Raw genomic sequence first — 26,378 nt, forward strand, 5'->3', positions numbered from 1 at the left:
TTGTGCCATTGTTTTGAAACATACTGTAATGTCACTTGTTGTGCAGCCACTTGCCTGGGATTCTGTCTGTACATTCTTGGACTGCTCAGTGGGCACAGCAAGTGCCAGGTGTTGTTTTCTGTACGTCGAGCAATTGTTTCTAGGCTCCTATAGACATAACACAGTAGATTTTCACTATATCAAGCTAACGTTATAAATTTCTGATTTTCAAAATTATTGTCAGTATTGTAATTGCATCAAATTTGCTTCATAATAGACTACGTTAGTGGCTAAAAAATATATATTGTGTACTTTTATTGTGTCTTTTTTTACTGTTGCTATGGATATGTATGACTGAGATAATGTATGAAAAGGACTAACCTGTTTCACCACAGTTCCCTGAGAGGGGGCTAGAATGTCATGCTTTTTGAGTTGCCACAATTGCCTGCCCCTCTATGAGATTAGGAGTGCAAGTAAAGCACTGTGAGTTAACTAGGTATTTTAGTATGACAATACTAATTTGGCAGAAGTGGCACAGCCCCTGCATTCTGACGATCTGTTGTCCCATGGCACAGTCCTACTAAAGCAGAATCCCTTTGACAAGCCTAGTGTCTTTGGATTAGGCCAAGAGAGTGTGGGGCCCAGACATCTGGGCATGAGCATTGTTCCTCTAAATAACCTGCCACTTTGGAAGGATCTTCTATCGCAGCAACAGGGCAGGGTCCTGCTCCCGAGCCTGCACAATCTAGACCTCCATGCATGGAAATTGAGTAGTAGCCATTGACTTCATTTGATCTCCCTTCTGAAGTAGTGGATGTCATCCGTGCTGTGTCCTACAAAGTCTGTTTACTCTGGACGCCAGGATAAGTTTGTGTGTGGTGTGGCACCCATAATACAGATTTGTTGCAGGCCAAACATTTTGATGTATTGCTGTTCATTTAGTCTTTTGTCCGACAAGGTCTTGCAAGGGCCATTGTTAAAAATGATGTGCTGGCCCTTTTGGCCCCTTTCTGAATGCGAAGGAGCAGACGCCATTCATTAAATCACCTATTGTGCTGCGATTTCTTAAAGGCTTATCTCATATGTTTCCTACTAAACCCTTTGTGATGCCACAGTGGGATCTTAATTTGGCCCTCACTTTTCTCATGTGCACCACTTTTGAGCCGATGCACAGCTGTCCTCTCAGTCCCCTGACCCTGAAGACAGGCTTTTTCATCATGTTAACTTCAACCTGTCATATGAGTAAGCTTCAGATTCTTTCAGTCCAGCCACCCTACACCATCACCATTGAGGACATACTGGTACTGAGGACTAAAGCAGTCTTTCTGCCAAAGGATGTGTAAGGAAATGCCTCCTTGGCATGGTTACCCCTGACTTTTTGCCTTTGCTGATGCTAAGTTTTGATTTGAAAGTGTGCTGAGGCCTGCTAACCAGGCCCCAGCACCAGTGTTCTTTCCCTAACCTGTACTTTTGTTTCCACAATTGGCACACCCTGGCATCCAGGTAAGTCCCTTGTAACTGGTACCCCTGGTACCAAGGGCCCTGATGCCAGGGAAGGTCTCTAAGGGCTGCAGCATATCTTATGCCACCCTGGGGACCCCTCACACAGCACAGACACACTGCTTGCCAGCTTGTGTGTGCTATTGAGGACAAAACGAGTAAGTCGACATGGCACTCCCCTCAGGGTGCCATGCCAACCTCACACTGCCTATGCAGTATAGATAAGTCACCCCTCTAGCAGGCCTTACAGCCCTAAAGCAAGGTGCACTATATCATAGGTGAGGGCATAAGTGCATGAGCACTATGCCCCTACAGTGTCTAAGCAAAACCTTAGACATTGTAAGTGCAGGGTAGCCACAAGAGTATATGGTCTGGGAGTCTGTCATGCACGAACTCCACAGCACCATAATGGCTACACTGAAAACTGAAGTTTGGTATCAAACTTCTCAGCACAATAAATGCACACTGATGCCAGTGTACATTTTATTGTAACATACACCCCAGAGGGCACCTTAGAGGTGCCCCCTGAAACCTTAACCGACTATCCATGTAAGCTGACTGGTTTTAGCAGCCTGCCACACTAGAGACATGTTGCTGGCCACATGGGGAGAGTGCCTTTGTCACTCTGTGGCTAGTAACAAAGCCTGTACTGGGTGGAGGTGCTTCACACCTCCCCCTGCAGGAACTGTAACACCTGGCGGTGAGCCTCAAAGGCTCACCCCCTTTGTTACAGCACCACAGGGCACTCCAGCTAGTGGAGTTGCCCGCCCCCTCCGGCCACGGCCCCACTTTTGGCGGCAAGGCCGGAGGAGATAATGAGAAAAACAAGGAGGAGTCACTGGCCAGTCAGGACAGCCCCTAAGGTATCCTGAGCTGAAGTGACTCTGACTTTTAGAAATCCTCCATCTTGCAGATGGAGGATTCCCCCAATAGGGATAGGAATGAGCCCCCCTCCCCTTAGGAGGAGGCACAAAGAGGGTGTACCCACCCTCAGGGCTAGTAACCATTGTCTACTAACCCCCCAGACCTAAACACGCCCTTAAATTTAGTATTTAAGGGCTCCCCAGAACCTAGGAACTCAGATTCCTGCAACCTAAGAAGAAGAGGACTGCTAAGCTGAAAAACCCTGCAGAGAAGACGGAGACACCAACTGCTTTGGCCCCAGCTCTACCGGCCTGTCTCCCCACTTCTGAAGACACTGCTCCAGCGATGCTTTCCCCAGGGACCAGCGACCTCTGAATCCTCAGAGGACTGCCATGCTCTAGAAGGACCAAGAACTCCCGAGGACAGCGGCCCTGTTCACCAAAGACTGCAACTTTAAAACAAAGCAGCAACTTTGAAACAACTTGCGTTTCCCGCCGGAAGCGTGAGACTTGCTGCTCTGCACCTGACGCCCCCGGCTCGACTTGTGGAGAACAATCACTTCAGGGAGGACTCCCCGGCGACTGCGAGACCGTGAGTAGCCAGAGTTGCCCCCCCTGAGTCCCCACAGCGACGCCTGCAGAGGGAATCCAGAGGCTCCCCCTGACCGCGACTGCCTGCTTCTCAGACCCCGATGCCTGGTAAAGACTCTGCACCCGCAGCCCCCAGGACCTGAAGGATCCGAACTCCAGTGCAGGAGTGACCCCCAGGAGGCCCTCTCCCTTGCCCAGGTGGTGGCTACCCCGAGGAGCCCCCCCCCTTGCCTGCCTGCATCGCTGAAGAGACCCCTTGGTCTCCCATTGAAACCTAATTAAAACCCGACGCGTGTTTGCACACTGCACCCGGCCGCCCCCGTGCTGCTGAGGGTGTACTTTCTGTGTGGACTTGTGTCCCCCCCGGTGCCCTACAAAACCCCCCTGGTCTGCCCTCCGAAGACGCGGGTACTTACCTGCTGGCAGACTGGAACCGGGGCACCCCCTTCTCCATTGAAGCCTATGCGTTTTGGGCACCACTTTGACCTCTGCACCTGACCGGCCCTGAGCTGCTGGTGTGGTAACTTTGGGGTTGCTGTGAACCCCCAACGGTGGGCTACCAAACTTGAACCCCGTAGGTGGTTTACTTACCTGCAAACACTAACCAACTCTTACTCCCCCAAGGAACTGTTGAAAATTGCACTGTCTAGTTTTAAAATAGCTATATGTGATTTATGTGAAAACTGTATATGCTATTTTGCTAATTCAAATTCCTTAAAGTACCTACCTGCAATACCTTTCATTTAAAGTATTACATGTAAATCTTGAACCTGTGGTTCTTAAAATAAACTAAGAAAATATATTTTTCTATACAAAACCTATTGGCCTGGAATTGTCTCTGAGTGTGTGTTCCTCATTTATTGCTTGTGTGTGTACAACAAATGCTTAACACTACTCCTTTGATAAGCCTACTGCTCGACCACACTACCACAAAATAGAGCATTAGAATTATCTCTTTTTGCCACTATCTTACCTCTAAGGGGAACCCTTGGACTCTGTGCATACTATTCCTTACTTTGAAATAGTGCATACAGAGCCAACTTCCTACATTGGTGGATCAGCGGTGGGGTACAAGACTTTGCATTTGCTGGACTACTCAGCCAATACCAGATCACACAACTAAATTCCAAAAATTGTAATTAGAAACTGATTTTTGCAATTTGAGCTATTTTTCTAAATTTTTAAAAGTCCTGCTAGGGCCTTGTGTTAGTCCCTGTTAGCATTTCTTTTAGAGTTTAAAAGTTTTGTGAAAGTTTGAATTACGTTCTAGAGATAGTTTTAGATTCTTAAAAAGTATTCCAACTTTTAGAAACATAGGGGGTCATTCTGACCCCGGCGGTCCAGGGTCGGCGGGAGCACCGTCAACAAGCTGGCGGTGCCCCGCAGGGCATTCTGACTGCGGCAGTTTGGCCGGTTTTCCGCTGCCCACATGAATCCTCCATGGCGGCGCAGCTTGCTGCGCCGCCATGGGGATTCAGACACCCCATACCGCCATCCTGTTCCTGGCGGTTCGCCCGCCAGGAACAGGATGGCGGTATGGGGTGTCGTGGGGCCCCTGGGGGCCCCTGCAGGGGCCCCCGTAAGAGGGCCCCACTTTGAATTCCAGTGTCTGCTCAGCAGACACTGGAATTCGCGACGGGTGCAACTGCACCCGTCGCACCTTCCCACTCCGCCGGCTCCATTCGGAGCCGGCTTCCTCGTGGGAAGGGGGTTTCCCGCTGGGCTGGCGGGCGGCCTTCTGGCGGTCGCCCGCCAGCCCAGCGGGAAACACAGAATAACCGCAGCGGTCTACTGACCGCGGTGCGGTATTCTGGAGGGGGGAACTCTGGCGGGCGGCCTCCGCCGCCCGCCAGAGTTAGAATGACCCCCATAATGTCTAGTGCAGAAGAGAATGTGATTCAACTCGACATCACCCCTTACCTCCATCTTAAGATGAGGGAGCCGAGGTCTCTCTGCAAAATAAAGAAAATACCAGTTGGCCTTCCAAAATACAGCTCCAGGAGCTGGCGGCAGAGTTTGAAAAAGCCAACCCCTCTGAGGATGACCTCCCAGAGGATGAAGTTAGTGACTTGGAGGAGATTTCCCCCCCTCCAGTCCTAATTAGGGAGATCAGGGCCCCTCAAGCCCTGTCTCCAAATGTGATAGTCAGAGATGCTGCTTCCGTCACAGGAGGGTCCAGCACCTCTGCAATCACCTAGAATAGCCTCAGTGAAGGTGACCTCCTGCTAGCCAGGATGGCCAAAAGATTGGCTTTAGAGAGACAGCTCCTAGCCATAGAAAGGGAAAGACAAGAGATGGGTTTTGGTCCCATCCATGGTGGCAGCAACATAAATAGGGTCAGAGATTCTCCTGACATGTTGAAAATCCCTAAAGGGATTGTAACGAATTACGAAGATGGTGATGATATCACCAAATGGTTCACAGCTTTTGAGAGGGCTTGTGCAACCAGAAAAGTAAACAGATCTCACTGGGGTGCTCTCCTTTGGGAAATGTTCACTGGAAAGTGTAGGGATAGACTCCTCACACTCTCTGGAAAAGATGCAGAATCTTATGACCTCATGAAGGGTACCCTGATTGAGGGCTTTGGATTCTCCACTGAGGAGTATAGAATTAGATTCAGGGGGGCTCAAAAATCCTCGAGCCAGACCTGGGTTGATTTTGTGGACTACTCAGTGAAAACACTGGATGGTTGGATTCAAGGCAGTGGTGTAAATGATTATAATGGGCTGTACAATTTATTTGTGAAAGAACACCTATTGAGTAATTGTTCAAATGATAAACTGCATCAGCATCTGGTAGACCTAGGACCAATTTCTCCCCAAGAATTGGGAAAGAAGGCGGACCATTGGGTCAAGGCTAGGGTGACCAAGATTTCCACAGGGGGTGACCAAAAGAAAGGGGTCACAAAGCCTCCCCAGGGGAAGAGTGTTGAGACATCCAATGGTAAAAATAGTAAAGAGTCTTCTACAGGCCCCCAAAAACCTGCACAGTAGGGTGGGCCCAGAGCCTCTTCACAAAACAATTTTGGGTACAAGGGTAAAAACTTTGATCCACAAAGGCCTGGTGTCGTAGCTGTAATCAGCCTGGACACCAAACTGGAGACAAGGCCTGTCCCAAGAAAAGTACCACTTCTAACTTCACTCTAGCTAAAACTGGAATGGCTAGTCTCCAAGTGGGATCAACAGTGTGCTCCGAGCAAATCAGGTGTCACACTGAAGCTACATTAGTCTCTGAGGGTGGGGTGGGGTTAGCCACACTGGCTGCCTGGCCCCCTTACATGCAAAAATACAGGCAGCAGCTCTTAATTAATGGGACAAGTGTAGAAGGCCTGAGGGATACAGGGGCCAGTGTCACCACGGTGACAGAGAAACTGGTTTCCCCTGGTTAATACCTGGCTGGACAAACTTATCCAGTCACCAACGCTGACAATCAAACTAAAGTACATCCCATGGCTATGGTAACTTTAGAGTGGGGAGGGGTCAATGGCCTGAAACAGGTGGTGGTCTCCTCAAATATCCCAGTAGACTGTTTGCTTGGAAATGACCTGGAGTCCTCAGCATGGGCTGAGGTAGAATTGAAAACCCATGCAGCCATGCTGGGTATCCCTGAACTGGTATGTGTCAAGACAAGGGCACAGTGCAAGGCTCAGGGTGAAAAAGTAGAGTTGAAGCCTGGAAAAAGGGCCCAGCCTACCAAGAGAAAAGGAAAGACAACTGGGAAACCAGCTGCAACACAACAACAACAAGAGAACCTCTCTTCCCAGGAAGAAGTTCTGCCCTCTGAGGGAACTGAGCCTCTGGAGTTAGAACCTTATCAGGTTGAGCTTTTAGGCCCAGGGGGACCCTCAAGGGAGCAGTTGTATAAAGGGCAAGAAACCTGTCCCTCTCTTGAAGGCCTTAGGCAGCAAGCTGCTGAAGAGTCCAATGGCAAGAAAACTGGAACACATAGGGTCTATTGGGAAGATGGACTCCTTTACACTGAGGCAAGAGATCCCAAACCTGGTGCCACTAGGAGAGTGGTAGTGCCTCAGGAGTTTAGGGAGTTCATACTGACCTTAGCCCATGATATTCCTCTTGCTGGGCATTTGGGACAAACCAAGACGTGGGAGAGACTAGTCAACCACTTCTATTGGCCCAACATGTCCCAGAAGGTCAAGGAGTTTTGTGTCTCCTGTGCCACCTGTCAAGCCAGTGGTAAGACAGGTGGACACCCAAAGGCCCCCCTCATTCCACTTCCAGTGGTGGGGGTCCCCTTTGAAAGAGTGGGTGTGGACATAGTGGGTCCACTTGAACCTCCCACAGCCTCAGGGAACATGTATATACTAGTAGTAGTGGATCATGCTACTAGATACCCTGAAGCAATTCCCCTTAGGTCCACTACTGCCCCTGCAGTAGCCAAGGCCCTCATTGGTATTTTTACCAGAGTGGGTTTTCCTAAGGAGGTGGTGTCTGACAGAGGTACCAACTTCATGTCAGCATACCTGAAACACATGTGGAATGAGTGTGGAGTGACTTACAAATTCACTACACCATACCATCCACAACCTAATGGCCTTGTTGAGAGATTCAACAAGACATTAAAAGGCATGATCATGGAGCTCCCTGAAAAAATCAAAAGGAGATGGGATGTCCTCTTGCCATGTCTGCTTTTCGCTTACAGAGAGGTGCCTCAGAAGGGAGTAGGGTTCTCACCCTTTGAACTTCTGTTTGTTTGGCCACCCTGTAAGGGGACCACCAGCTCTTGTGAAAGAAGGCTGGGAGAGACCTCTTCATGAGCCTAAACAAGACATAGTGGACTATGTACTTGGCCTACGTTCAAGGATGGCAGAGTACATGGAAAAGGCAAGCAAAAACCTTGAGGCCAGCCAACAGCTCCAGAAGTTTTGGTATGACCAAAAGGCTGCAATGGTTGAATTTCAACCAGGGCAGAAAGCCTGGGTTTTGGAGCCTGTGGCTCCCAGGGCACTTCAGGACAGATGGAGGGGCCCTTACCCAGTGCTAGAAAAGAAGAGTCAGGTCACCTACCTGGTGGACCTAGGCACTAGCAGGACCCCCAAGAGGGTGATCCATGTGAACCGCCTTAAGCTCTTCCATGACAGGGCTGATGTGAATCTGTTGATGGTAACAGATGAGGACCAGGAAGCTGAGAGTGAACCTCTCCCTGATCTCCTCTCCACAAACCCTAAAGATGGCTCAGTTGATGGAGTGATCTACTCAGATACCCTCTCTAGCCAACAGCAATCTGATTGTAGGAAGGTCCTGCAACAGTTTGCTGAGCTCTTTTCCCTAACCCCTGGTCAGACACACCTGTGTACCCATGATGTGGACACAGGAGACAGCATGCCTGTCAAAAACAACATTTTCGGACAGTCTGACCAAGTTAAGGAAAGCATCAAAGTGGAAGTCCACAAGATGCTGGAATTGGGAGTCATTGAGCACTCTGACAGCCCCTGGGCTAGCCCAGTGGTCTTAGTCCCCAAACCTCACACCAAAGATGGAAAGAGAGAGATGAGGTTTTGTGTGGACTACAGAGGACTTAATTCTGTCACCAAGACAGATGCCCATCCCATTCCAAGGGCTGATGAACTGATTGATAAATTAGGTGCTGCCAAATTCTTAAGTACCTTTGACTTAACTGCAGGGTACTGGCAAATCAAAATGGCACCAGGAGCAAAAGAAAAGACAGCATTCTCCACACCTGATGGGCATTATCAGTTTACTGTTATGCCCTCTGGTTTAAAGAATGCCCCTGCCACCTTCCAAAGGTTGGTGAATCAAGTCCTTGCTGGTTTGGAGTCCTTTAGTGCAGCTTATCTTGACGATATTGCTGTCTTTAGCTCCAGCTGGCAGGATCACCTGGTCCACCTGAAGAAGGTTTTGAAGGCTCTGCAATCAGTAGGCCTCTCTATCAAGGCATCCAAATGCCAGATAGGGCAGGGAACTGTGGTTTACTTGGGACACCTTGTAGGTGGAGGCCAAGTTCAGCCACTCCAGCCTAAGATCCAGACTATTCTGGACTGGGCAGCTCCAAAAACCCAGACTCAAGTCAGGGCATTCCTTGGCTTGACTGGGTACTACAGGAGGTTTGTGAAGGGGTATGGATCCATAGTGACAGCCCTCACAGAACTTACCTCCAAGAAAATGCCCAAGAAAGTAAACTGGACTGTAGAATGAAAACAGGCCTTTGACACCCTGAAACAATCAATGTGCACAGTACCAGTTCTAAAAGCTCCAGATTACTCCAAGCAGTTCATTGTGCAGACAGATGCCTCTGAAAATGGGATAGGGGCAGTTTTGTCCCAAACAAATGAAGATGGCCTTGACCAGCCTGTTGCTTTCATTAGCAGGAGGTTACTCCCCAGGGAACAGCGTTGGAGTGCCATTGAGAGGGAGGCCTTTGCTGTGGTTTGGTCCCTGAAGAAGCTGAGACCATACCTCTTTGGTACTCACTTTGTAGTTCAAACTGACCACAGACCTCTCAAATGGCTGATGCAAATGAAAGGTGAAAATCCAAAACTGTTGAGGTGGTCCATCTCCCTACAGGGAATGGACTTTATAGTGGAACACAGACCTGGGACTGCCCATGCCAATGCAGATGGCCTTTCCAGGTTCTTCCACTTAGAAAATGAAGACTCTCTTGGGAAAGGTTAGTCTCATCCTCTTTCATTTGGGGGGGGGGTTGTGTAAGGAAATGCCTCTTTGGCATGGTTACCCCCTGACTTTTTGCCTTTGCTGATGCTAAGTTTTGATTTGAAAGTGTGCTGAGGCCTGCTAACCAGGCCCCAGCACCAGTGTTCTTTCCCTAACCTGTACTTTTGTTTCCACAATTGGCACACCCTGGCATCCAGGTAAGTCCCTTGTAACTGGTACCCCTGGTACCAAGGGCCCTGATGCCAGGAAACGTCTCTAAGGGCTGCAACATATCTTATGCCACCCTGGGGACCCCACACTCAGCACAGACACACTGCTTGCCAGCTTGTGTGTGCTAGTGAGGAGTAAGTCGACATGGCACTCCCCTCAGGGTGCCATGCCAACCTCACACTGCCTATGCAGTATAGATAAGTCACCCCTCTAGCAGGCCTTACAGCCCTAAGGCAAGATGCACTATTCCATAGGTGAGGGCATAAGTGCATGAGCACTATGCCCCTACAGTGTCTAAGCAAAACCTTAGACATTGTAAGTGCAGGGTAGCCATAAGAGTATATGGTCTGGGAGTCTGTCATGCACGAACTCCACAGCACTATAATGGCTACACTGAAAACTGTGAAGTTTGGTGTCAAACTTCTCAGCACAATAAATGCACACTGATGCCAGTGTACATTTTACTGTAACATACACCCCAGAGGGCACCTTAGAGGTGTCCCCTGAAACCTTAACCAACTATCCGTGTAGGCTGACTGGTTTTAGCAGCCTGCCACACTAGAGACATGTTGCTGGCCACATGGGGAGAGTGCCTTTGTCACTCTGTGGCTAGTAACAAAGCCTGTACTGGGTGGAGGTGCTTCACACCTCCCCCTGCAGGAACTGTAACACCTGGCGGTGAGCCTCAAAGGCTCACCCCCTTTGTTACAGCACCACAGGGCACTCCAGCTAGTGGAGTTGCCCGCCCCCTCCCGCCACTGCCCCACTTTTGGCGGCAAGGCCGGAGGAGATAATGAGAAAAACAAGGAGGAGTCACTGGCCAGTCAGGACAGCCCCTAAGGTGTCCTGAGCTGAGGTGACTCTGACTTTTAGAAATCCTCCATCTTGCAGATGGAGGATTCTCCCAATAGGGATAGGAATGTGCCCCCCTCCCCTTGGGAGGAGGCACAAAGAGGGTGTACCCACCCTCAGGGCTAGTAGCCATTGGCTACTAACCCCCCAGACCTAAACACACCCTTAAATTTAGTATTTAAGGGCTCCCCAGAACCTAGGAACTCAGATTCCTGCAACCAAGAAGAGGACTGCTAAGCTGAAAAACCCTGCAGAGAAGACGGCGACACCAACTGCTTTGGCCCCAGCTCTACCGGCCTGTCTCCCCACTTCTAAAGTCACTGCTCCAGCGACGCTTTCCCCAGGGACCAGCGACCTCTGAATCCTCAGAGGACTACCCTGCTCTAGAAGGACCAAGAACTCCCGAGGACAGCGGCCCTGTTCACCAAAGACTGCAACTTTGAAACAAAGCAGCAACTTTATAACAACTTGCGTTTCCCGCTGGAAGCGTGAGACTTGCTAATCTGCACCCGACGCCCCCGGCTCGACTTGTGGAGAACAATCATTTCAGGGAGGACTCCCCAGCGACTGCGAGACCGTGAGTAGCCAGAGTTGCCCCCCCTGAGTCCCCACAGCGACGCCTGCAGAGGGAATCCCGAGGCTCCCCCTGACCGCAACTGCCTGCTTCTCAGATCCTGACGCCTGGTAAAGACTCTGCACCCGCAGCCCCCAGGACCTGAAGGATCCGAACTCCAGTGCAGGAGTGACCCTCAGAAGGCCCTCTCCCTTGCCCAGGTGGTGGCTACCCTGAGGAGCACCCCCCTTGTCTGCCTGCATCGCTGAAGAGACCCCTTGGTCTCCCATTGAAACCTATTGAAAACCCGACGCGTGTTTGCACACTGCACCCGGCCGCCCCCGTGCTGCTGAGGGTATACTTTCTGTGTGGACTTGTGTCCCCCCCGGTGCCCTACAAAACCCCCCTGGTCTGCCCTCCGAAGACGCAGGTACTTACCTGCTGGCAGACTGGAACCGGGGCACCCCCTTCTCCATTGAAGCCTATGCGTTTTGGGCACCACTTTGACCTCTGCACCTGACCGGCCCTGAGCTGCTGGTGTGGTAACTTTGGGGTTGCTCTGAACCCCCAATGGTGGGCTACCTTGGACCCAAACTTGAACCCCGTAGGTAGTTTACTTACCTGCAAAACCTAACAAACTCTTACTCCCCCCAGGAACTGTTGAAAATTGCACTGTGTCTAGTTTTAAAATAGCTATATGTGATTTATGTGAAAACTGTATATGCTATTTTGCTCATTCAAAGTTCCTAAAGTACCTACCTGCAATACCTTTCATTTAAAGTATTACATGTAAATCTTGAACCTGTGGTTCTTAAAATAAACAAAGAAAATATATTTTTTTATACAAAACCTATTGGCCTGGAATTGTCTCTGAGTGTGTGTTCCTCATTTATTGCTTGTGTGTGTACAACAAATGCTTAACACTACTCCTTTGATAAGCTCGACCACACTACCACAAAATAGAGCATTAGAATTATCTCTTTTTGCCACTATCTTACCTCTAAGGGGAACCCTTGGACTCTGTGCATACTATTCCCTACTTTGAAATAGTGCATACAGAGCCAACTTCCTACAGGATGGGACTCCAATGTTCTTAGCTCCACCTTACCCTTTAAAAGAGGAAGGAGAGACTCCATTGTTTGGACCCCAAAAGAGTTTTGAGTTTTTACATAGATTGCACCAAAGAGTGTCAGGCTGTCAATAAGATGTTTGTGGGGTTCTCTGGGGCAAAGAAAGGGAAGGCATGGCAGAAATGGACTTTGATCAGGTGGCTAGTCTTCTCATTAGGGTCCGCTTCACGCGAGCCATGAATCAGACTCCAGAAGGATTGAGGGGCCATTCTACCATGGCCAAGGCTGCTACCACTGCACTGGCATGCAGAGTACCTCTCCTGGATATTTGACAGGCTGCAGGACGGGCATACACTTGCAAAGTGGTTTTGCCTTAACAGTCAGGTCTGACAGGAAGGGTATTTCACCCTCTCAGTTCTGCAGGATGTTTTAATTTGAGTAGTTCCACAGACCTTGGGTGTACTGCTTTGGTATCTGTTCACAAAGTGAGGAATCTGCTGTTAGAAGTACCCATCATAAGAACAAATTGCTCACCTTTGAGAAATATTTCCTAGTGGATACTCTAACCACAGACTCCGCACCATACTACCTCTTCCTCACTCTGTGGAGTGTTCTAGATTTTGCACACTGTTGAACTTTAGTGTGTCACAGTTGAACCGTGTCGACAGTACAGAGGTGTTCCATGGAAAAGTGACATCAGCATGCAGCTGTGGCTCTCCTATATGGCTCCATGATGTCACATCATGAGACGGTGCAAGTGTGGGGCAAAGTCAGTGGCACCACTGATCAGGGGAGCAACTGCTTTGAAAATTTCTGGATCCAGTCTACCACCTGGGGGAATTCAAAAGATGAGGATTCTGCAGCTAGAGTACCCGCCAGAAGGAGTATTGACAGAAGGTAAGTAATTTGATCTTCATGCCCAACATCTTTGCAAATTAACTATTTAATTTTGAAAGCTTATTGCTAAGCAGCAGCCGAGCTGAAGGGGGTAGATCCTGTCCTATGTCCTCATGTGGTACCATTCTTCTGAAAGTGCTTTTCTTTTAAAAATGCATGCTAGAATGCCAGCCACCACCAAATCAAAGAAGCAGACAGCCACACATGAGGCACCAAATGATGAAAGAACAATGGACCTGTGGGCCGCAAATCACAGTATATGGCCTGAGGGCAATTCCAAGGCAGCCGAGTACCTGAACATTGGGCACGCTTTATATATTGGACACAACAAAAATGGATACTGCTGTTTTGTGATCCCTCAAGAACTGATTTTCTCATGGAACTGTAACTGACCACTGATGAGGCTGACAGCTAAAGTGTAACAGTGAAGACTGAAGAAGTATTAGAACATTCGAATGTTGCCATGTCCATTGAAGACAATGGACTGCTGCGGGCTTTTACAGGCCGGTAAAAGCCCGCAGCGCCAACATTCCAATGTTCGCTTTGTTCACAGCAACAGCTGTGAACAAAGCCTCACGGAGCCCGAGGGGATTTATATCCCCTCGGGCTCCGTGAACATTTTTTTTTTTTTAATAGAACATTCTGCCCTGTGTGGCAGAATGTTCTAATAGCCTTAGAACCCGCCGTAGCGGGCTCTACTGGCTATTAAAGTCCCTCTCCCTTGTTAAATGCCCTCGCCTTCGGCTCGGGCATTTAACGCGAGGAGCGGGCCTTTAATAGCCGGTAGAGCCCGCTACGGCGGGTTCTAAGGCTATATTAGAACATTGGAATGCTGGAGGCTCCATTGAAAACAATGGAGTGCTCCGGGCTTTTACTGGCTGGTAAAAAGCCCGCAGCGCCAACATTCCAATGTTCGCTTTGTTCACAGCAACAGCTGTGAACAAAGCCTCACGGAGCCCGAGGGGATTTTAATCCCCTCGGGCTCCGTGCACATTTTTTTTTTTAATAGAACATTCAGCCCTGTGTGGCAGAATGTTCTAATAGCCTTAGAACCCGCCGTAGCGGGCTCTACCGGCTATTAAAGTCCCTCTCCCTTGTTAAATGCCCTCGCCTTCGGCTCGGGGATTTAACGCGGGGAGCGGGCCTTTAATAGCCGGTAGAGCCCGCTACGGCGGGTTCTAAGGCTATATTACCACCCTTACAAAGGGTGTGGATTCTTGGAACTTACTAGACTGTCACTCATGGGATACCCAGATTCTCCTGGCTGCATGGACAGGAACCAAATGCTAAGTTGGACCTAAGAGTGAGGAGATATCATGAGGCCTTCCCTAAGTTTGGTCTTGGGTTAATGACCACAACAAGACTTGTGACACCTTGAGTTATCCGTTTCCATTACAGACAAGGCTTTGCTGGGGTATGTGACCTACAGATCCTGTCATCTTATGGGGACTAGCCCTAGAGTGAAAGACCTGCCAAACTATGACATCAGGAGGCTCCTTCCTTGAATAATAATAAGCTTCTTTCTCTTAAAAACATCTAGGGGCCAGATGTTTCATTCTAATTGGTCACAATATGCTAGCAGTACTTTTGTGACTAAAACTGAATTTTGCAATCCAAACTATGTTCTAATAAGTCGCTTCATAAAATTCTGAATAAGAGTGGGTCATAATCCAATGCACCTAAGTAGTCATTAGATAGGTCACAAATTGCAACTCACTCTGATTGGATACAATAACAAGGATGATGGCCTGGAAAGGTCAGAAGGCCACCATGATGGCATTTAAGTAAAGTAACATATTTTTGCAATGAAGCCTGATTTCCTTAAAGCAAACGTGGCTTCTTTAGAAAACAAACTTTTATATACATGTGTCTCTGGGTCTTGGCACTCCCCCAGAAATATTTACCACAATCCACAAAGAGAAAGAGATCCAAAGGGGGAATCCTTGCCTTGTGTGAATAAGTTCCCACTCCAACTTTGGAGACCGTAATTTCAGGCAGAAACCATAGATGCACAGTGATCAGAATCAAAATTTTTACGAGACGCCCACAACACACTCTCCCATTCGAAATTGCAATTTTATGTTGATTTCTAAACCCATTTTAGGAGTCAGTAAAATTGCACCGGCTTTTAAACTGGATTTAGAACATACTAAATCTCTTTTATCGGTAGCAAACTCTGATTTTCCGACTGTTAGAATGTTTTGTAGATGTGGCCCATATTTCCTGTTAGAGAAAAGGTACCGTAAATGTATGTGACCAAGAGGTCTCTTCCTCTAATGGGTATCAGAAAGCACTTGCTTCATATTGGAGGAAAGGGCCTGCTACACAGTGGGACCTGCATTTTCCTTCCCCAGTTGAGAATTAGCCCCCCCTGACGTATTTTTCAGCAGATCAAGGAACCTGCCAAGGTGTGTGGCCAAGAAATGTTTTTCTCTGATTAGAACTATCTCAATCACCCTAAAGCGTACCTCCCATCAGAGAAAGCGTCCTGCTCAGCTGGGTGAACAAAAGAGCCCTTCCTTTGATGGGTTCCATAGCGGAAGTTGTACTAAGTTTGGCAAATATCATTTGCCCCCCAAGTTCCATAAAAAGCCCAGTTGGAGAGCCCCCAAGTGAAGTTGTTTTTAAATCGGTGTTACTTGACTTAACCTGCCAGTACTTGCACTATATTTCCCAGAAATCTTTGAGAAGGGTTTTGGTGTAACCCCCCCTCTAAATCCTTTGCAAAGTATTGAGAATAGGAAAAACTTCAAACCACCTGTCATGAAGTTTAAAAAAAAATCTGGATCATAGACACCTCTGCCAAAATCAATCATCAATCATCATTCTCACACAGGGTCAATCAAATATGAAAATATATCTGTGTCGCTTTCTTAAATCGAAACGCCTAAAAATTAAGATCACACCTCCATTCTGAGAGGGTATAAACTATAAAACTCCTGCCTACAAAACATGGGCTAAAAGTGTTTCAAAAAGAGCTTCAAGACATAACTGTCGAAGAAAAAGTATGTGTTAACGCTCCCATTCCTCATGACTTAATCCAACTTCTTTTGTACCCTGTTTCTGCGTATCACACCCTTGTTGCTGCTTGCACATTGTGTCCCTTTAAAACAACTTCCGGTGGCTTTGAGAAATAAAATAGTATCACTTTAGTGGCATTACAAGGATGTTGTAGCCTCCTGTGCAATAACAGAAAGCGCCTCTCTGTTTCATGGTCAGGTAGTAAAGGAAAGCCATATCTTATGTGCTGTGGACCCTCTCACTTGTAGGCAATGATATATCTGCACCTAGTGCACTTAAAGATAGCCAAACTCCAGCTACAAACACTGTAATGCAGTCTTTAAATCCTATCAAATTTCCAAGAGTAATATTAGCCTAGTACTTGCAAGCACACCACTTGTCACTAAATGTAACCACTACTCTTTCCTAATGCCTGGACCACACGTATCGCAAGGAGTACTCCCTCGCTTGGCATACTGGCTACACGCTTTCCCTTGGAGCACCCTTTTTTTCTGAGACTCCCACTCCTAAAGGCCACAGTTGAATGACAAAGGAGAAGGCAAGCAAGCAGAATGAGTAATCCCACAATAAAAGAAATGGTCTGTATTTGTGGTTCAACTTTACTTGTCTGGCCCTACAATTCCTTAATTCATCTTGAAGCAGACACCATCTATTTGTTAGGGATTAGGGAGCTCTCAAAGAAACCTAGGGGCCTAGTCATAAAGGTAAATGTGCCCATAAATATATCTTTACAACCAAATTCACCCTACCTATGTGTTAAAGGAGTAAACCAAGAAATTCCAGGCAGACATAAGCTCATTATTGTGAGTGAAGAACTCAGCCGTGACGGTGGAGTTCTTTGCAAATATAAATCCCACTCAGGGGGTGTGAATGGAGAGTTCCAATGCATGGTTAGCCTTGGAAGTATCTGAATGCCCATAAACACTGCTGTTTCTTGACATCCACAAACTCCCCTTGTTCCCCTTTGCACCCTGGAAAGGGTTAGATATTTAGTCCAGCCAAGGGCCGGCATACCCTTTCTTACGGGACAGTGGAAGGTGCATGGATCAGCCTACAGTGTGGGAGTCGGGGTTTCCCTATGGGTAGGAAAAAAGTGTGTTTGCGCAGGGGATCCTATTCCCCCTCTACGTGATTTTGTGATATGCAGAGCTCTGCACGGCATTCATAGGAGCCTACTGGGACTGTCACATAACCTTTCCAGGAATACACATGGAGACCCGCACCTCGTACAACTTTTCATGCACCTTCCTGGGAATGTTTGCAAATTTCCGAAAACCATAAATCTACACTTGCATGTAGATGTAAATCGGTGAGTGCAAATTCACAACGTTCTTTGTCAATTATGCCAGTATTATATAGTGGCATATATAGAACACTGTTCTCAATGAGTGTCCACATTTACTGGCTTGCTATTGATAAGCACAACATGTAGTGTGCAAGTCTGGTGTGCCTGGGATTATGACTATTGACTCTATTGTATTCAATGTGTAGATTCATTACGAGAGGCCTTTATTCACAGTGGGGCCTTAATCCAATTATCGCCCCATTGTGAATTATGAGGTCTGTGAAGATCCACAGGAAATTTGTGTTTCCCCCATAGTTTTCAGTTGCAGGTGGTCTGTAGAAGAAACTGTGGAAAATAATCAGGAATTACCTGTGAAATCAGATTCTTAATTACCGATTCCCATGGTTATTTGTGACTATTTTGGGGATTCTCCGGGTTAAAAAAGGAATCTCCATTAATTCCACACCACCAAAGTTAATGGGATCCCCGGGCCTTGCTAACTTCAGGAGGGTGGAATTAACACCCATGCTATGATCAAGCTTACCAATAAGATCTGCATTTTTAGAAGCTTTACAGCAAACATGAGTTCTTTTTTATTTTTTATATGAGTATTTCATTTCCCAGTTGTGTAGGTGTGATCTACTTGTCTTGATCTTTCTATCAAATATTAGCCAGTCTTCTTAATCGAACAAACTACAGATGCTCCATAGGATATCGACTCCGTATGCTGTGACAGGTCTTTGTCCAGGAGCAATAAATCCAGTTGCGGCTTGCGGGGAGCGGAAAGGGCTGCGCACGGAGAAGGGGGGATTAAACAATATATATATTTTTTTAAACACTTACCTTCACTTGCCGCCGCGCCGCTCCGCTCTTCCGACTAAACAAACGAAGAAAAGAAAGCTCAGTTGGCCTCGCCATGTCTTCTTGCTGCAGCTGAGCAGTGAGACAAGTGGACATTACCTTACTGGGTTAAATGTTCACTTGATGTCCCACCCCAAAATTCAGGGCTAGGCTCAGCTGGCTTTGCCATGATTTGAACAGGTGACCTCTAGGTGAGCAGTGGGACCAGTGAGCATTTAACTCACGGAGTTAAAAGCTCACTTTATGTCTCATTCCGAAATGTAGACACTTGTGTGAATTTTGGGTTGAGGCCATTCAATGCTTAAACTATTAAGTACATGAATTTTGAGTTGAGACCAGTGTTTGTTGAAAACATCAGCATGAGTTTAAATGAAAATTGATTTGTTACTGTGATATCCTTGGATCAGCCATGGCTGTTTTAAATCGAAATTTAAAAATATGATTAAAGATGTGAGTAGACAATTAATTGTATAATTCATTGTATAGGCTTGATTTATAAAGGAAACAATGGCAAAGTGTAGAATAAATGAAAATGACATGTTTTTATTAAAGAATGTGTATCATTTTTTTGATGCATCTAGCATGTTTTTACATTATTAGTTACAGTACATCAGAGAGGTAATTGGTGTTTTGGGCGCATCTGTTACTGGACATCACTATTCCCTTGTTTACTTTGGGATTTTATTGGTTTCAAGTTAATTTTAGTTTCTAACACTTGAAAAAGTTGTCATCTGCACATTTTCTTTGCCTCACAATTTCAATAGTGTGGTTCCTCGCCTGTTCCTATTGTTTCACTACATCCATTTTTCTCAAATTGTTCTTCAGCTCAAAGGCTATTAGATTTTGGGCCTCATTATGACATTAGCGGTAAATGCCGCCTATCGCCACGGCAATGGCCGCCAACATACCGTCACTGTGGCTACCAGCTGCCAACTGCATTATGACCGTAGACGGAATACCGCCAGAAGGCTGGTGGTATTTAGTTGACGGTCATGGCGGCGGACGGCGGTAAGGTGGTGCTGCTGCCATGATATGGTCTGTCGGTGTTTTGCTGGCGAACGCTGCTGCTGGCAGCAGCGCCGTGTCCCGTCTCCTGCCGGAGGACCCCCTGCAAGCAGGTAAGTCGGGTTCTCTGACAGGAGAGGGGGTGGGGGTGTTGTGTGCATGTGTGGGGGTGTCTGTTTTTGTATGCATGCATGTGGGTGTAAATGAATGTGAGTGTGCGTGTATGTTGTGTGTTGTTAATGCGTGTGTGCTACAATGTATGTTAGTGTGTGTTGCAGGTTGTGAGTATGTATGTGTGTGTGTGTGGGTGGATGTGGGTATGCGTGTGTGTATGAGTGTGTATGTGTGCGCATGTGAGTGTGTTGATGTTGGGGGTGTCGGGAGTGGGAGGGTAGGGGAGGATTCTGGGGAGGGGGGCGGGGGTTACCCCTATCAGTACCAGGGAAAGAATTCCCTGGCACTGATAATGCCTACCGCCATGGTTTTGGTGGCAGTAAGATTACCACGAAAACCATGGCGGTAGGCGGGGTCATAATCCTGAGGGTGGGATTGTGACGGCTGCTGGGCTGGAGACTGAAGTCTCCAGCCCGGCGGCTGTTATCACCCTAGCGGACTGAGTGGTAAATTAGCGGTTTGGCTTGAGCCAATGTTATAATTTGGGAAAAGGTACTGCCAGCCTCTTGGCAGTACCTTTCCCCAAATTATCGGCAATCGCCAGGGTCGTAATGACCCCTTTGTCTGTTCCATAGCTAATTACTTATGAAAATATTTTTGCGGGAGAGTTTTTTTAAAAGTTTTTTTCCTTTAAGTGTTCCTTTAGTTACAATGGTTTGTGATTCATCCAGGTTTCTGTTTCTAGTTGCCGCCTTCCAGACATTCATTGTTAAGTCTTGCCTATTGACAGCTTTTTTTCTGTCTGTTGCTGAAAACCTATTTCTACAATGCCAAAAGTTAGAGTGGACTTTAGGCCTACAAACAGCTTTTCTCTTTCTGTTGTTGAAAAGAGTGGACTTTGGGTCAGCTCATTACGTACCACTAGTTGGCTTTTTTGTATTTGCCTTCTTCTTATTTGATGGCTTTCTTTCCTCTTCCTATGTGTATTCCCTTCAATCATCATTACCATTATTTTGCTAATGGGAAAGTAGCAGTATTCCCACCATTGGAAAGGTCTGTCAAATTAAAGCACTGCTCTAAGTAAAAGAATACAAGGCCTCTACGAGATGAAGTGATTGCAAAATGCCCATGAAACGCAATTTTCCCCCCAAACACCACCGGCCCATCCTTTCGAAGACTGCACAGATCATTTCAAAGTAGGCAAATTAATCTATATTTTCCATTGACATCTGAATGTGACTCCACAGGGTGAACACTTGGTACAGCTTGTTAAGGGCAGGGCAAACCCTCACTTGCTCACATGGGATTAACTGCCATTCCCCAGCCTTGCCTTTCAAGAATTGAAATAAACATTTTGTGAAGAATTTATAGGAAGAGGCCAGAAGGAAACCATGCATGTATGCAGTGTTCACTCTATCTTTTCCCCTGTCTGCAGCAATGAGTAGTCTCTGCACGGCGGCCAAGGCCACGTGCAATGAAGAGCATAACCCACTAAGCAAGCAAGTAAGATACCAAAACCAGAATCGGTAGTATTTGCCACTCCAAAGGTTTGTTTGAGAATAAATACTAAGAGGTGCATTTTGACACCTGCTTGGAAGCGTTTAGTAGATCACTGGCACTGATGGCTGCAAAGAGTGCACCATGACGACACGATGGATAGGTAAGAGGGCAGAATGATCACAATCGGAGCTAGCCCTCCAACATGGTAAGAAGTTATGGAGAAGCACTCAAGAAAGATAGCAAGGTAGTAATAGAGGATAAGAAGGTGTACATCAGTGCGCATTTGACCTGAGACAGAGCCCAATAAGTCAGGTGACAACCTGCTGAAATCCTCACTCATAAGATAAGGAACCCAATATCTGATCATCACCAATGGCCAATAGGTTTGCATAGTTTTTGAGTGTGACACCTTAACACAGTGGACTTTTAACCAATAGCCCTTTCCATTTTCTGGCTTGCAGTTCTCTTTTTACCACTGAGCTATAGGCTTCAGATAATAGTCTGCAATACCCCACTAGTACCAATGTTGGAAAGCACAAGTGGAATGCTGTGTGCAAAGGCTTCCTATTATGGTAACAAAATAGCATAGGGAAGTGTTGGAAATGGCCCTTTCTGCAGGGTCATCCCCAGACGTTTTGCCTTCCTCCTCTTTTTCTCACCCTGTGTTTGTTGGCTTTATGACTGCACACTTTACCACTACTATCCAGTGCTAAAGGGCATGTGCTCTGTGTCTAAAACATGGTAATGTTGGCTGCTCCATGATTTACATGCTGGATTTACCAGTAAGCCCCTAGTAAAGTGCACTGTGTGTGCCAAGGGCCTGCAATTCAAATGCTGTTGAGTGGACTGGCAGCACTTGTTGTGCCACCCACTACGGTAGATTTAAAACATGCCTCAAGCCTACCATTGCAGAGTCTGTGTGTGCAGTTTAAACTGCCATTTCAACCTGGCAAGTGTACCCTCTTGCCTGCTCAAACCTTCTTTGATATTACATGTAAGACACCCCTAAGGTAGGCCTGGCTTAGCCCCAAGGGCAGGGTGCACTGTATTTAAAAAGCTGGACATGTACTTTTAAGTTTAACATGTCCAGGAAGTGAAAAACTCTTAAATTTGTTTTTCACCATTGCAAGGACTATCTCTCCTGTAGGCTAGTATGGGGATTGCCTTAAAACATCTTTTAAGTGTAATTTCCGATAGAGAAAAGATAGAAAAATTGAGTTTGGTGTCTCTGGACTCACACTTTAAAAACACATCTTGTGGTAAATGTGTCTTTTAAATTGCAGGTCTGAAAATGCCACTTTTATAAAGTTGGCATTTTCTTCCTTTAACCATCCTGTGCCTTAGCCTGCCTCCAATCCCTGCCTGGTCTGTGTATGGTTAGATGACAGCTACCTTTGTGCATTCCATACAGGCAGCCATAAATACAGGACAATCAACTGTACCTGCATTCAATCTCCACACTGATGGGTCTTTCTGGACAGGAAGGGTGGGGGGGCTCTCACTTACATTTCAAAGGGCCGTGGCCTGACCCCACGCAAGGGACTGATAACCCCCCACAGACTTCCTGGCAGACAGGACTGGGCTGAAAGGGAACTAGGGCACTTCAAAACCACGCTTTGAAGTCTCTCCGACTTCCAAGGCACATTTAAGTGTAAGTACTGCGCCTCTGACACCATATACACAGAACGCTTCTGGACTGAGGACATTCTATCAGGAAGAAGGACCAAAGGACTGTCAGAAGGGAATACCACTTTAATGTTTTGCTATTCTATGTTGGCCTGCTGCCTGCTACTTCTTGCCTGTGAGTGAGAGGACTGGATCTAACTCTCTACCTCCTGCAATCTAAAGTTACTCCAAGGGCCTGACTTAGCTTGCCTTCTGTTCCTATAGTCTCAGGGATAACAAAGGCTTCACCTGCATCTTGCTACCAGCACTTGGGCTCCTCTCTGGCAAGTCCTACTCTGCAAAGTGGTGCCAAACCCAGTCCTGGGCCCTTGCAGGTGAGTGTGGTGCTGCAATACAAGAACTGAAGCAACAACATCGGTGCGTCACTTGGAACTGACACATCCCTCTGCAAAAATGCCATTTTGCTGCTGCCTGCGCAATGCAATGACCCTGACTTACAATGCAGCCCTGGCTTGGCCGACACAGCACCAACACATCAGGACCAGTACTCATCACCTCTGGACATCAATACATCAATGATGTTGCCCGATCAGAAAACCACGCATCACCTGCAATAGCAACACATCCCTTCCTCTGGATCAATGCATCATCACCGAGCATTGAGCAAAGATACTGTCAGCAGGTCTGCGTGACTCCTGTACCCAGCCCAAGCTCTGTTGCGGTCAAACTGCACTTTTGAATTTGCCCCACTCCAATAGTTCCAGTTGGAGCTATTGGATTCTAAGCACTGCATCTTGATTTAATCTTTGAAGCGTCATAACTTGCCTTGTGTATGTTGGATTTTTGTTGTTTTGTTCTTGTTTGACTCAGATAAATATTGGCTATTTGTTAAAAACTGGTGTGGAGTCCTTTTGTAGTGTTTTCATTGTGTTACCTTGAGTATGCACCAATACTTTACACATTGCCTCTTTAGCTTAGCCTGACTGCTCTGTCCCAAGCTACCAGAGGATGAGCACAGGTAAACCTTTAGTGTGTATTTTACTTGCCCTGACTAGGCTTGTGGTCCCTACTTTGACAGAGTGCAAACCTCTGCCAACTAGATGCCCAATTTCTAAGAGGAAGCCTCACTATATTCTGTAACTGTGAATTTTATTTCATAGTTACTTAAAACCATTGCACAACAAACAAAAGATAAAATACAAATTATAAAATGTAATGCTAGCTAAAAAATGAAAATCAAATTTCATAGAAAGCATTGAGGGACTGAACATATATAGCCCGGCAGCATTTGTTAAATCTAGCGCCCGCACCTGAACTCAAGCTACCTTTCACGCCCAAGAACGCTACTGGGTGGTAAAGGTGCCTCATGGAGCTGCCTTGCACACATTGCTGGGTATTACCCATCCCTATGGGACCCAACTAAAAGCGAAAGCCCAAAAGTCAAAGTGCCATTGCAAAAATAGATAAAAGTTACCTTGTAACTGTAATTGTATTTCTATAGGGCTTACTACCCCTGACAAGGCGTTGAAGAGCTTTTCGGTGAGTAGCACGCTACTCTGGAACCCAAGAGGAATTAGTGGTGGATTAGTATAGGGAGGACAGTATTAGTATTATTATACGTTAAATTGAACAAAGGATATGTGAGTTTGTTAGTTTGATTGACTAGAGTAATGAAGGGATGGAGGAGGTAAGAATCAAGAAGCGTTAACTGGGAGTTTGTAGTAATAGGATGAGGCTTGGGATGAGTAAAGGAGAGATGGAGGAGGGAAGAGTGTGGAAAGCAGTTAGGGAGATCATAGTAGCAGGCGGGGGTTTGCATGAGTCAATTGTGAGATAAATGAGGGAGAATTTAGTAGGGTTGTTTGGGAGACCATGGTAGTAAACTGAGGTTTGGGGTGAGCTAGATGCAGTAGAGGAGGAAAGAGCTTAGGCAGGGTTATTTTGGAGATGAAAGTAGTAGAATGGGTTTGGCATGAGTCAGGGTGGGGATGGAGTATAGATTGATAGAAACATAGGGTGTGGGGAGACAGAGAAAAGCTTATGAGAGAGTAAAATGTATATTATTTTTTATTTATTTAACATTATATATATATATATATATATATATTTACTTTATTTTTTTGTTTGTTTATTTAATTTAATTATTTGTATTTTGAATTGTATTTATAGTTTTATTTTTATTTATTTTTTCTCCAGTACCGTAGGACTAGAGTAATAAATAAATAGATATGTAAGTACATAGTAAGAGAATATATCTGGAAGGAATATAATATTGGGTATAATAATATGAGAAGAAAAGTAGTATTGTATAAACACAGACTTTCAAGACTTGTAATATTTGAAGTTAAATAATAAGTGTACTTTTCGAACATTCACTTCTCTTTCCTCGATTTTTGAATGGCAAAATGCTTGCTTTTAAATAGTTAAGATAACATTTGCTCACTGTGATATAAAAGGAAAGCAGGGTTTCATAAGTATCTATTAGAACAACCTTTCTAGGAGCTATGCAATGACCTATGTATATACACACACACACACATATATATATATATATATATATATATATATATGTACATATATATATATATATATGCATATATATATATATATATATATATATATTTATATATATATATATATATATATATATATATATATATATATATATATATATATATCAAACCAAGGCCCTTTCAGGGATAGAGTGATGCATAAATTATGCAAAAAACAAAGGAGAACTTTGGTACGTTCCCATTTTAGGTGGAGAGCTGCTCTAGTAAGGAGCACCCTTCAACACCAGCGACACTCTAGATTTGCTCACCTCAAATGTCTGCTTATCTAGCAAAGTCTTACACACACACACACATATATATATAACCGTGAGTAAATATACATTTGTTAAACAGGCTTAAAGAGTATGTGTATAATTAATTATGAAATAGTAGCAATACATATTTCTTAACCGCTTCACTGCCAGGCCTTTTCTCCCTCCTCTGCCAAGCCTTTTTTTGTCCATTTGGGGCAGTTCGCGCTAAGGCCCTCATAACTTTTTGTCCACATAAGCTACCCACACCAAATGTATGTCCTTTTTCCCAACATCCTAGGGATTCTAGAGGTACCCAGAGTTTTTGGGTTCCGCTGGAGGAGACCAGAAAATGAGCCAAAATACAGCTAACATTTCATTTTTTTGCAAAAAAATTGAAAAAAGTGCTGCAGAGGAAAGCATGTGGTTTGTTCACTGAAAATGGCATCAACAAAGGATTTGCTGTGCTACAATGACCATCTTCCCAGCTTTCAGGAACAGGCAGACTTGAATCAGAAAATCACATTTTTCAATAAACTTTTTGTGTAGATCCTACAAGGTTTTCCTACAGAAATAACAGCAGAAATAAAACAAATATTGAAATTGAGTTGAAAAAAACAGCCATTTCTAGCCACTTTGTAACTTTTTCCTGCTATGTCAGATTTTCAAAAGCAATATACCCTTATGTCTGCTGGACTCTTCTGGTTGTGGGGATATATAGGGCTCGTAGGTTCATCAAGAACCCTAGGTACCCAGAGCCAATAAAGGAGCTGCACCTTGCAATGGGTTTTCCTTGTTTACCGGTTGTACAGCAATTAATTTGGTGAAATATAAAGAGTGAAAAATAGGTATCAAGGAAACCTTTGTATTTCCAAAATGGGTACCAGATAGGATATTGAGAAGCAGTGGTTATTTGCACCTCTCTGAATTCCGGGGTCCCTGTACTAGCATGTGAATTACAGGGCATCTCTAAAATAGTCGTCTTTTTTTACACACTA

This window comes from Pleurodeles waltl, chromosome 4_1 (assembly GCF_031143425.1).
Source record: "Pleurodeles waltl isolate 20211129_DDA chromosome 4_1, aPleWal1.hap1.20221129, whole genome shotgun sequence".
Classification (NCBI taxonomy): domain Eukaryota; kingdom Metazoa; phylum Chordata; class Amphibia; order Caudata; family Salamandridae; genus Pleurodeles; species Pleurodeles waltl.